The sequence below is a fragment of the Heloderma suspectum genome, chromosome 1 (assembly GCF_057233095.1).
Source record: "Heloderma suspectum isolate Gila_16-S chromosome 1, 16-S_ref, whole genome shotgun sequence".
NCBI lineage: Eukaryota > Metazoa > Chordata > Lepidosauria > Squamata > Helodermatidae > Heloderma > Heloderma suspectum.
Window position 1 is genome coordinate 324,930,131 of NC_139458.1, and position 10,840 is coordinate 324,940,970.

Here is a 10,840-nt window from a genome sequence, read left to right on the forward strand (position 1 = left end):
AGAGGTCCAAAGCCATGGAGCCACCACACAGAAGGCCCTATCTTTAGTCACTATCCACCTCTCCTCTAATGATGGTGGGATCTGGAGAAAGGCCTCCAAGGCAGATCTTAATTCATAAGCAACTTCATGCAAATATGAAAGACTCTCCATATTATGAAAAACTGTACTTATAGTGATTAATGTGTCCTTTGGGAGTGTGTGTGTGTGTGTGTGTGCATGCGCGTGCATGAATGCGTGAAGAGAAGGAGATGCCCAGTGATGCTGAAATCAGATTTACCCATGATGATTTTCAACTTATTCTATCATCAGCTCCTCTTGTTCTTGCACTTGGAAGCCATCCCCACTCTCTGTAATTGGGACAGCAACCACCATTGATGCTACTGCATCAGTGTTCCTTATAGTGCAGCTATCGCTTTTGTGGGGTGGAGGTAGTGCTGATGACAGGCCTCCTGTGAACAGGAGGGCTAGTGTTGGTTGTAATTTAGACACACTTTTCTGACAGGAAATCTAGGCAGGGGAGTTTAGAGGTGATCTCTGGAGGGAAGGCTAAAAACAAAAAAAAAAATGTATCAAGATTCCTTTTGTGAGGTCATGCAGACTTTGGATCAATATATTTCTAATAGGTCACCCATCTCCAGGAGTCACCCTGTTCTTTTGTACCTCTCCTTTCTTGAGTGGTAGCTATAGCAGCAACAAAGACATGAACAAAGGGCAAGAAATGCTGGCAAAATGCTGAGAGATCTCAGTGTCTCCACATCTACATCTTTCCAGGCAGGCTGCATGAGAGTTATAAATAGAACCAAAGAAAAAGCACAAGACAGGCATTCCATGGGAATACTGATTTTCTATTGTCCAGGTGGATTTTTAAAAATTGAAACTACATTTTAATCAACATTTATACATGAAAAAATAAGAGAATGGAAAGAGCCAAAAACAGACTACGTTAGTTTCTTGGAACATCAGTTAACTCCAGTGGCAAGAGATTATTTTAACTAGACAATGCAACAGGCTGTGATTAGTAATCTTAGCATGAACGTAGCAGCTCTTATTTATAATAGTGGAATAATAATTTCCTTCACAGCTGGCAAAGCACTGGATATTTGTTTCTTTGAGATAAAGTGTACCCTTCTGACAAGTAACCTTAGGTGTGCCTAATGATACTTCCCGTAAGTTTCAGTTGCCTTTCAGCGAGGCAGGTAGCTTCAGTTAAATGATGAATTCTATTACATGCCAGGAGAGCAAATCACAGAAAAGCTAATTTGCAGCTTCTCTTCTTTAATAGGCAGGTACTGGAAATTGTGATGCATGGTCTTGAAAATTTAATAGCTTCAGTATTATGGGCTGGATTCTGCTATTGTTGCAAAGTAATTCCTCACTTTCTTAAGATCCCTTGCCCTATATTCACACTTCCCAGTTGTGAGAAAAAGGTCACACAGACACACACAGGGTGTCTTCATACTCACATGCACATGCAATCTGACTTTTGTATGAAAATGTCTAAAATTCAGCACTTTAAATAGATTATGCAAATGTTCAATTTATATCTGTTTACCTATTTTGCATTGATTATATATAAGGTTTGAATGATTGCAGAATTATTTCTCTTTTTCAGTTTTAGAAAGCAGCAGTGCAACAAGCAAAAGAAAAGCATAGCTAGGTATCAAAACCCTGTAGAACGTGATGCTGTTCCCAGAACCTAAGTTTTCTTCCTGTCTTTCTTTCCTTCTTTTTCCTTTGAGAAAACCACATTTCTAGTTCTTATGGTTGTGAAGGTTGTTGGATGATAGGAACAACTCTGCATGCTTCCAGACACTAGGAGGCAATAAAGAATGTCCTGTAGCTTGATTCCTATTCCTTTCTCCTCCCTTTCTTCTTCCTGCCTCTGTAGCAAGCACCATGCAGTCTCTCCAGAGAGGAAGCAAGTAACCATATTTCATGCCTTTGCTGACTTAAACTCACACAGCCAGCACTGGAGGGTGCTTGTAGTTAAACAGTGTTAGACCGGCTTTTCTGAAGATGTGTATAAAAGTGCTAATAAATTAATCTGAACTTCTTTTAAACTGGCTGTAGCCTGTGTTTCTTGCCTCCTATACTAAATGCTGTGTTGCCACACTTTCTCTGAATAAAGCAACTCTGCTGTAAGTCACATCAGACTTTCCAACAAAGATATGCTTGAAAATGTGTGGAAAACTAATACTGAAATCCCAGAGGTCATGAGGGTAGGTGAACAAGATCCCTAGTGGTCAGAAGCCAGGCTTTATAACTCCTTGCCTTTCCCCATGACTAGTAAAGTCACAATGAGCCCCATCCCCATCTCTCTGCTCTTCTATCCCAGAAAGGATCAAGGGCCCTTCCTGCTTTGCATCCCTATATTCATGGAATTCTCAAAACACCACATGGAGACAACCTCCGTTACTTTCTTCAAATTCCTACTCAAACTGTTTCCACGGAGCTTTTAGAAAAACGCCCTGGTTTCTACTGTAACTAACCAGAGCTTGTGCAATCACGTATTCCTCCCCTGCTTACTTCTGCCACTGTTTCCCTCCCCTTCCTCTGTTGTTTCCCTTGTGTCTACTTTTGAAGTCCTTTTGGGCAATGACCAATCAAACCTGATCTTTCTAAAGTAGATGGTGGTCGCTGCAGTAACAATGCAAAACAAGAGATATGCACATTTGCGTGACACATAGTTTATATAGCTTTTCTTGGCACAGAATAATTGACGAGTATATAAGTAGGAAGCTAAGTATATATTTAGACCCAAAAGAAGAGGATGTAGCTCTGATGAGTGGACATGTGCTTTTCTTTAAAGCCATCTGTCTCCTGAGCAATGCAGCCTTTCTATGTGGCTATGCACATGAACTATGTTATCATAGAATAGAATAGTAGGGTTGGAAGGGGCCTACAAGGCCATCAAGTCCAACCCCCATTGGACGTCCGTACAGAAGTTATGGACTTCTGTAGAGATGTATAGATTGTGTACAATCTGTTCTGTCTGTGTTTCACAGATTGTCAGGTGCCTTTCATTCCACCATCTGCCCATTGCCAGAATCAGATTTTTTTCTTCAAATTTGTGCAATTTTGCACATGCAAAAATGCGCAAATTCCCCCAAAATGTGCATTTTCATGCTTTAGCCTGTGGGGGAAATGTGCAATTTCAGCCGGATTTTTTAATTTTGCATATTTTTCTATGATAAAATTTGTGCAAAATTCAGAAAAGTTAGCAAACCAATCCACAAGTCCATGGAACCTGCCTGACAAGGGGAAAGCAGGTCTACTGCAGAGTCTGTGGGTCAGATTCATGAAAATCTGAACTCATTTGGTTCCATTGTGGATTTCTCTGATGTCCCTAGACTTCCAACTTTTTTCTGAGCTGAAGTTCAAAGTTAGTATATTATTTCTGCCATGGTAATATGTGCTACATCCTGTCAAGACCACTTTCAGCAAGAGGTCCCTGCTCGTTGTTCTGCATGATGGTCTGTTCCTCCCCATCCCCCACCCCTCACAATCAGTGTACAAGTGGTATCGTAACCTTTGCCACCAGAAATGTGCTAGAAGATGGCTCCACCTTGTCACACTCTTCCAACTTAATATTATTGATGGGGATTTAAAGAAAGATTAATTACAGGCTTGAGTTGTTTCGCATCCTACACTGCCATCACTTCCAGCTTCACTGCCTGTTGTTGCTTGTCCCTCAAGAAATACTAGTTTCGAAGAACAAAAAAATAAATAAGGAAAAGGTGCAGCAGAGAGAACAGTTTGAAATAAAATTCCTGACAAGAGGTCATGAGCATCTGAGAAAGAATCTATTCCATTTTGCACAGCCCTTGTGTATGAATAAAGCTTTTGATACTCAAAGGATCATTCAGGAAGTTTCCTGCTTTGTATGCTGATAAAGGAATTTTGTACAAGACGATGAACTAAAGTCAATGGTGGCTTGTTTTTTTTCTTCACCATCAAGCTAAGGCAGCTACCTGATACTGAGGTCAAAAAATAGACACTGGGCAAGATTGAAAGATGAAAGCAACAGATTACTCCAAAGCATGTCAGCATCTTTCCCACTAATTTCTTCATCTCCATCTCCAACATCTGCACTGCCTCATCCTCACCACATCTGACATGACCAGTGGGAATACTGTTACAGATGAACATTTATCATGTCCTAACTTGAGCTTGCCACCAAATAGGCAGCAGGTTATTTGTAATATCCTCTCATATGCTGTGTATGTGTGTATATATATATATGAAAGATAGAAAGACTAACTACAGAGTATTCAAAAAATATATTTAAGCTAAATGTTTTGGCTTTCACCCTCATCAGTAGCTGTGCTGTTAAATGGATATTGGGAGTGGCAGTTTGGAATGCCTGGAGATGAAAATTCCTTAGGAGAAAAACAAATAGATCTATGAGTGGCATAATGCCTACAGTTGTCTTCCAGATTAGGACCAATGGGACTAAGAGTTCTCAGTCTATAGATCCAGAAATTTTCCCTTTTGTCAAGCATATCATTGTCTTTTGTTTCTTCTGTTGGAAGCAACTGTAAAGCCGAGAGCCTATGTGAAGATAAGTTGAAATGTCTTACAACAGGCTGCTCCATTTTTTTTTTTTAATTGGATAAGAATCGTAGATTTGTGGTTACTGAACTTTGTTCTTGGGTCCATTGTAGTTTTCACTCCATATTGCATATGACATACTTTTTTTAAAAAAACGTTCAGTTAACTTTTTTTTAATGTTCTACATTAGAAGAAGTGCATGTTAATGACTTCCTAATGCAGTAAGTTTTGTTAGTAACTGTTTCCTGAAATAAGTGGTTTCTTGGGGGTACCTGCAGGTAATGCAACACATTGATTGACAATGGGATGATCCTGGGTTGCAAGTAAGTTGTTTAAATGCAGCCTTAACTAACAATTTATGCAGATTGGGTGGTTTTCTGAATGTGATGCATGGTGGAGAATTAATGGCTTCCATTAAACAAGCACAATGGGATATAATAGGGTAACTATCTTTATCTTGTGGTAATTAGGGGCAGCAGGATGGTAGGTCCACAACAAATGTAATGTAATTTACTTTTGAAGAGTTAGCCTTTGCATCACAAAGAAGGGTATCCCTGAATTTTACTGATGCTTGATTGATGTTATAGACAGTGATGTGATTAGGGTATCCACATTGTTGGAGATGTTCTTTTGCTGGTGCAAGGAGGGGGAAATAAAGAAATGAGACACAAGTATTTGGAATAAAATCTGGACCACATTTATTGAAATTCTTTGATCTGTGAAGGGGAAACTAAGTGGGCACCTTCTCAAAGCCAGCATAGACTGGCGTAGTATTGGGCGAGACATTCACCCCCAATTTGGGGTCGGGAGGCCTTCCCCGGTCACCTCCCCTTGAGCCACAAAACTCGTAGTGGATGGGAGGAGTTGGCCTCAAAGGCAATCCCTATCTCCCACCCAGGGCTGCAAAACCCTTAGCTGAAAGCCTCAGCCCATACCAGTCACCTGAAATGGTGCCTCTGAATGCTCACCAACCCTAAAAATCCACCAAGGTGCCTGCACATACCCACCACAGGAGGGTGGCAAGCGTCTGCTTAGCCATTCTTCCCCCACCTGAGCTGAAACATTCAAGCAATCCACTTTGCAGATCAGCCAAAAACAAATCATTGCCCTTGTCAAATAAGTGGACCCATCTTGTCTATATAGCTCCCTCTGCACGTATGAAATATCGGGATGCCTAACTATCCCATCCCCCTGGCTGAATAAGGCATTACCTCCCTCCCTGTTCACCTTCCTCTGGGCTCTATCCTGGACCCGAGGATCCAAACCATCATGCCATCCAAGTCTGGGCAATAAACATGACCACCAAATGGAAACTCCCAGCCAACGATGCTGGATAACTTGAATGTTGGCCAAAGCCTGAAAAAAAATGAGGGCCTTGCCCTTCAGCAAGCCCCAACCATCCCCCCCCCCCGAAGTGTAACAGCACAACCTGCTGGAGAACACAAACCAATCCATGCTGGAATAATGTAGGCAGGAGGCGCTCCCAACGCATGCCACGTCTGCCCAACCACTGAACGTTGGCATACTGGCTGAGCCTGAGCTGGGATCCACAGCTTGACCAGGAGGCCCTTTGTCTGGCCCAGAAGACCATGCTGTGCCCACAAATAAGCACACACACTGGCCCCTGAGCATTCCAGCGATCTAGGAAACAAAAGTGAACATGTGAGAACAACAGCATAATAACTAGTGCCCAGGTAGCAGCCTCACATAGGCTCTATAGGCCTTGGAGCACCACCTACCCACCGACTGCACCTTGTCCATGGAGAATCCAGTAGCTGCAGCAGCTGAAGCAGCCCCAATATGGAAAGAATGTGAACAAAAACAGAATGCACCTAAACCAAGACCCTTCAAGGCCAGCTTTGTAACAGTCCAGAATTGGTATTTGGTGTCAGGATTGCCCCTGTTGCCTTCTGAATCCTCCAATAGCCAGAATCAACACTCAGACAAAAGGGCTGCTTTCCAAGGCTGCTTTCCAAGGGGATGTACGAAATACTTACCTGCCGTTCTGGCGAGGGGGGGGGGTCCACGGGGGGGAGGCAATCTGTCCCTCCCCCCGGAATCCTTCCTGGCCGGCTCTGCTCCATGGCGATTCCGTGGAGCTGGCAGCAGGCAGGATCCGCCAGCGAGTAGGGCTGCACGAAAGCCACTTACCTGGTCTCACAGCTTGCTTCGCGGTGGGGGGGAGGCGCTTCGCTGCTCCCACCGAAGTTCAGGCTGGGGGGGGGAGGCTTCCCTCCTCGCCCAGCCGAAATTCAGGCCGGGGGGGAGGCTTCCTGCCTCGCCCGGCCGAAATTCAGGCCGGGGAGGAGGTGCCTCGCCTCGCCCGGCCGCTAAATAAAAAGTTAAAAACAAAAACAAAAAATGCCCCCGTGATAGGCTACGTGACGATTAATGTAGCCTATCATGGCTAGATCTGCAAAGTCAGCCATGATAGGCTACGTTAATCATCACATAGCCTATCACGGGTGACTTAAAAAAAAAAAAAAAGCGTGTATGCAAATGGCGGCCCCCATAGGGAGCCGCCATTCGCGTTCCCTATTTGGTCGCTGTAGTCTACGTAAATCTTTACGTAGACTACGGCGAAAATAAGAGCAATGCAAATAGCGTTGCCCTTATTTTCGCCGTAGTCTATGTAATCTTTACGTAGACTACAGCGACCAAATAAGGAACGCGAATGGCGGCTCCCTATGGGGGCCGCCATTAGCCGTACGTGCTTTTTTTTTTAAAGTCACCCGTGATAGGCTACGTGACGATTTACGTAGCCTATCATGGCTGACTTTGCAAATCTAGCCGTGATAGGCTACATTAATCGTCACGTAGCCTATCACGGGGGCGTTTTTTTTTTTTAACTTTTATTGGAATGGCGGCAGCCGGTCGAAAGACCGGCTGCCGCCTCTGCCCCTGTCGAAGCCCTGCCAAACCGCCGCCGGGACCCACCGCCGGGAGGGACATTCGGGAAAGGTAAGTCCCATCCCGGGGAGGGGGGTGCGGGGGGCGGGGGGGGCAGAGAATTTCTCCCTGAAACTACTTCGGGGGGGCGAATACGTTGGCACCCGACCCCCCGAAGTTTCGGGGAGAAATTCTCCCCCATCCCTACCATCGAGGACTTCGTAGGGGAGGTGGAGGTAGGAGATCCGATCCTCCACGGACTTCGGGGGGGGGCAGCGGATTCAATAGAAGGATTTCTCCTTCTAGTGGAGGATTTCTCCGATATTCCTAGGCTTTAATTCCATTCAACCTGATGAAGCTTACAGATGCTAATTGCCTGAGACTCAGAGGAAATACAAAGGAACAGCCTACTAGGGGCTTCTAGGAGTTAGGACATCAGTTGGTCTCTGTTTGGGGCAAAGCACAGCAACTCTCTGAACTTAAGGAGTAGGAGGGAAAGGTCTCCCCCTCTCCCATGGGGCCTTGGGGCGCAGCTGTTGACGTCCCAGGGGAGACACTCTCAAGTTGGGAATAGGAGGTGTAGACCAATGACCCTGCCAGTGGCCACCTCCTTCTGGATTTTTTCCTTGACCAGATGTTCAAAACATGAAATGGATTTCTGGTTCTGTACAAACTAAGCATGACGCTGGCCCTGAAAAAGAATCCAGAATCCCTTGGAAAACACTTTCTCTAAATAAACAGCATCTTCCTGCAGTGGGTACCGCCTCAGGAGGCACAAAAGAGACTACAATTTAACCAGGTTGGGACCCTTTTGGAGGGGGCTATTGCCCCCCACCTTGTTTCCTACTGGCCTGCCTCTCCCGGCCTGCTCCCCGCCATCCCCTGGCCCTGGGGCAATTAAGACAACCATGTTGTCCCCTCACATATAGAGAGCTTGTGCCGGAACTTGCAAGAGGTTTTAGAGCAGGCGCCATGGGCACTGAACTCCCAACAGAGCAAGTGGTGTTGAACCACCTGCCTCGCACTGGCCTTGAAGGCTGAAGAGGACTGCTGTTTGGATAATAAGTGGCCACCTGTCCCCAAAGCCTGGCCTCACTGGGATCATGAACTGGAGCCACAGGTCGTGGTCCTTCACATCCCAACGCAGGGTTGGGTCAAGGGCAGCCTGCATACAAAACGATTCATCATATGCCAGCTATGCCCCACCCTCATATTCTGTATAGGCCCTGTAAATAATATCCAAATATCCGGTCAGGACTCAACTCTGCTCTGGGTATTTCTGCTGTATAATGCCCATGTAGATGAGGAAATCAGACAACCAATTTGCCCAGGTGCAAGAAACCTTTTTGCGCCTAACCCTCTCCTATTCTTTCTCCCTGGACTTCTCTTTGTCTTTCGATTCCACTTCCTGGAATAACATGGAGGATACATCCACAAACTCAGCCTTCAATATTTTCTCCCTAGTAGCCAGCAATAGATAATACTCGAGGGGGGTGACAGTACTGCCCGTCAGGATTGCCTCATCACTAACCTTGGCATAAGGATCATTGCCAGCAATGGGGACCACCACAGGAGCCACAGGGTCACTGGTCGTAGGGCCATGCCACACTGCTGCGCAAGCCACAGCGGCAGAGGATACTTGCTGAGAAGTGGGCTCAGGAATGGTCCCCATAGAGGCAGTAACTGTTGGAAGTGGCAGAAGTTGACGTCCCCACTGTGGCCCCCGAATCACCGGACACAGCAGAGGAAGGGGGTAGTGCTCCTGGGGGCCTCCTGGTATGTGAAGTGACACCAGGGGATGCCCCGACAGATCTGGGAACAGCTGTCTCAGAAACACTGGACAACCTCCCAGAAGGAGGTAGCATAGGCCAAAAGGCCTGAGCAGTGAGGACATCTCCTCTGTGAGGAAAGGACCATCCCACTACAGACATCCAAGGGAGCCACCCCCAAGGCATAAATGGGCCATACACCTGCCAAGAGGTGGGAGACCCAGGCATTACACCCTCACCTTGACCCAGAGGTGCCAACGCAGGAGAATCTGGGATCTAGCTCAGGGTAGATGCTGCTGTGCCTGGAGACATGGAGGCAGACTCTCTGGAAACCAGAACTGGATCAGAAACCAATGCCAGCTCTTGCACTTGATCACAGACCAGAGAAACATCTGACAGCTCTGCTACCTACACTGTGACTGGAATGGAGCTAGGAGATGCCTCCAGAGTGTCCAACCTGGCTGAAATTGAAAGCAAAAGATTTTGCTGAGTCTGCTTCCTAGTCATCCTCGACCCCATACTCCAAACGCTCTCTGTTGAAGAAGAGGAGTAACTAGAGCGGAAATCCCCTTATCCCTTTCCTCTGCCTCCAACCTGGAGAGAAACATAGCCACCATAGGTCTGTCATCCTCAGAGGAGGATGAATCGGCCCTATTAAAATGCTGTTTGGTGGGGGGGCAAGGGGCCTTCCCCTTCCCTTCCTCCCCCCCATTCCCTTTTTTGGTGGCATACTGGTAGGATTAATTACTGCCTCAACCTGGACAGACTAATACTGGGGGGGGCGGGGTCCAGAAGCTACCAAGAGAAATAGCCCCAATAGCCCACCCTCTTTGCACCAGCTGTATGGGTATGGGTGGGGGGAGGCCTAATGGCACACCCGGGAAACCTCAGGCCTGCAGACCCAATAAAACTGTGAGGTGCTCACTCCACCCCGCGCCTCTCAAAACCAGCCCTGCGGGCCCTACAGCTACAGCACACCTGAAACAGAAAGTAGGGGCCGCAAAGCCACCCAACTCCCTCTGCACTATCTCCCTCTTGCCCACTGTTCCTGATAAGAAATGGGAGGGGGAAGGTGAGGCCCTAGAGGCCCACCAACAAACCTCGGGCCTATCAAACCCGGTAGCCACAGAAAAGCCCCTCGCGTCGCGCTGGAGAAGCCGTGTGTGCATGCGAGAAAGGCTGTGCTATCTGGCAAGCAGGGAACACCACCGCCAAAATGCCAGCCAAGATGCTGACGCCACAATCGGGCCTCCTGCAGAGCCCCCAAAGCCTCAATGCCAGTGGAGGCACCGAGAGGAGGGGAGCAGCCTCAACTAGGGATGTACGAATCTCTTACCTTGTTCCGTTGTGGGGCTTCCGCAGTGGGGGGGGAGGCGCTCCGTCCCTCCCCCTGGAATCCTCCCTCACCGGCTTCGCTCTGCGGCAGCTCTGCGGAGCCGCCAGCCAGGGCCATCCGCAGCCGGAGTTCCAGCCATGGCCGGGCTGCTGTGGACGCAAATGAAAGTATTTACGTAGCCTATCACGGCAAAGAGCAGGGATGCAAATGGTGGCCGCTATGCCGTTTGCACCGCTGCTCTTTCCGTGATAGGCTACGTAAGTATTTACGTAGCCTATCACGGTAAAGGCAGCCA

At 47.1% G+C, this 10,840-nt stretch overlaps 1 pseudogene; it reads right to left on the bottom strand.

Moving 5' to 3' along the window:
* Window positions 1–624: 624 nt before the first annotated feature.
* LOC146359438 (uncharacterized) lies at window positions 625–9,112 on the bottom strand (annotated as a pseudogene).
* Window positions 9,113–10,840: the final 1,728 nt, after the last annotated feature.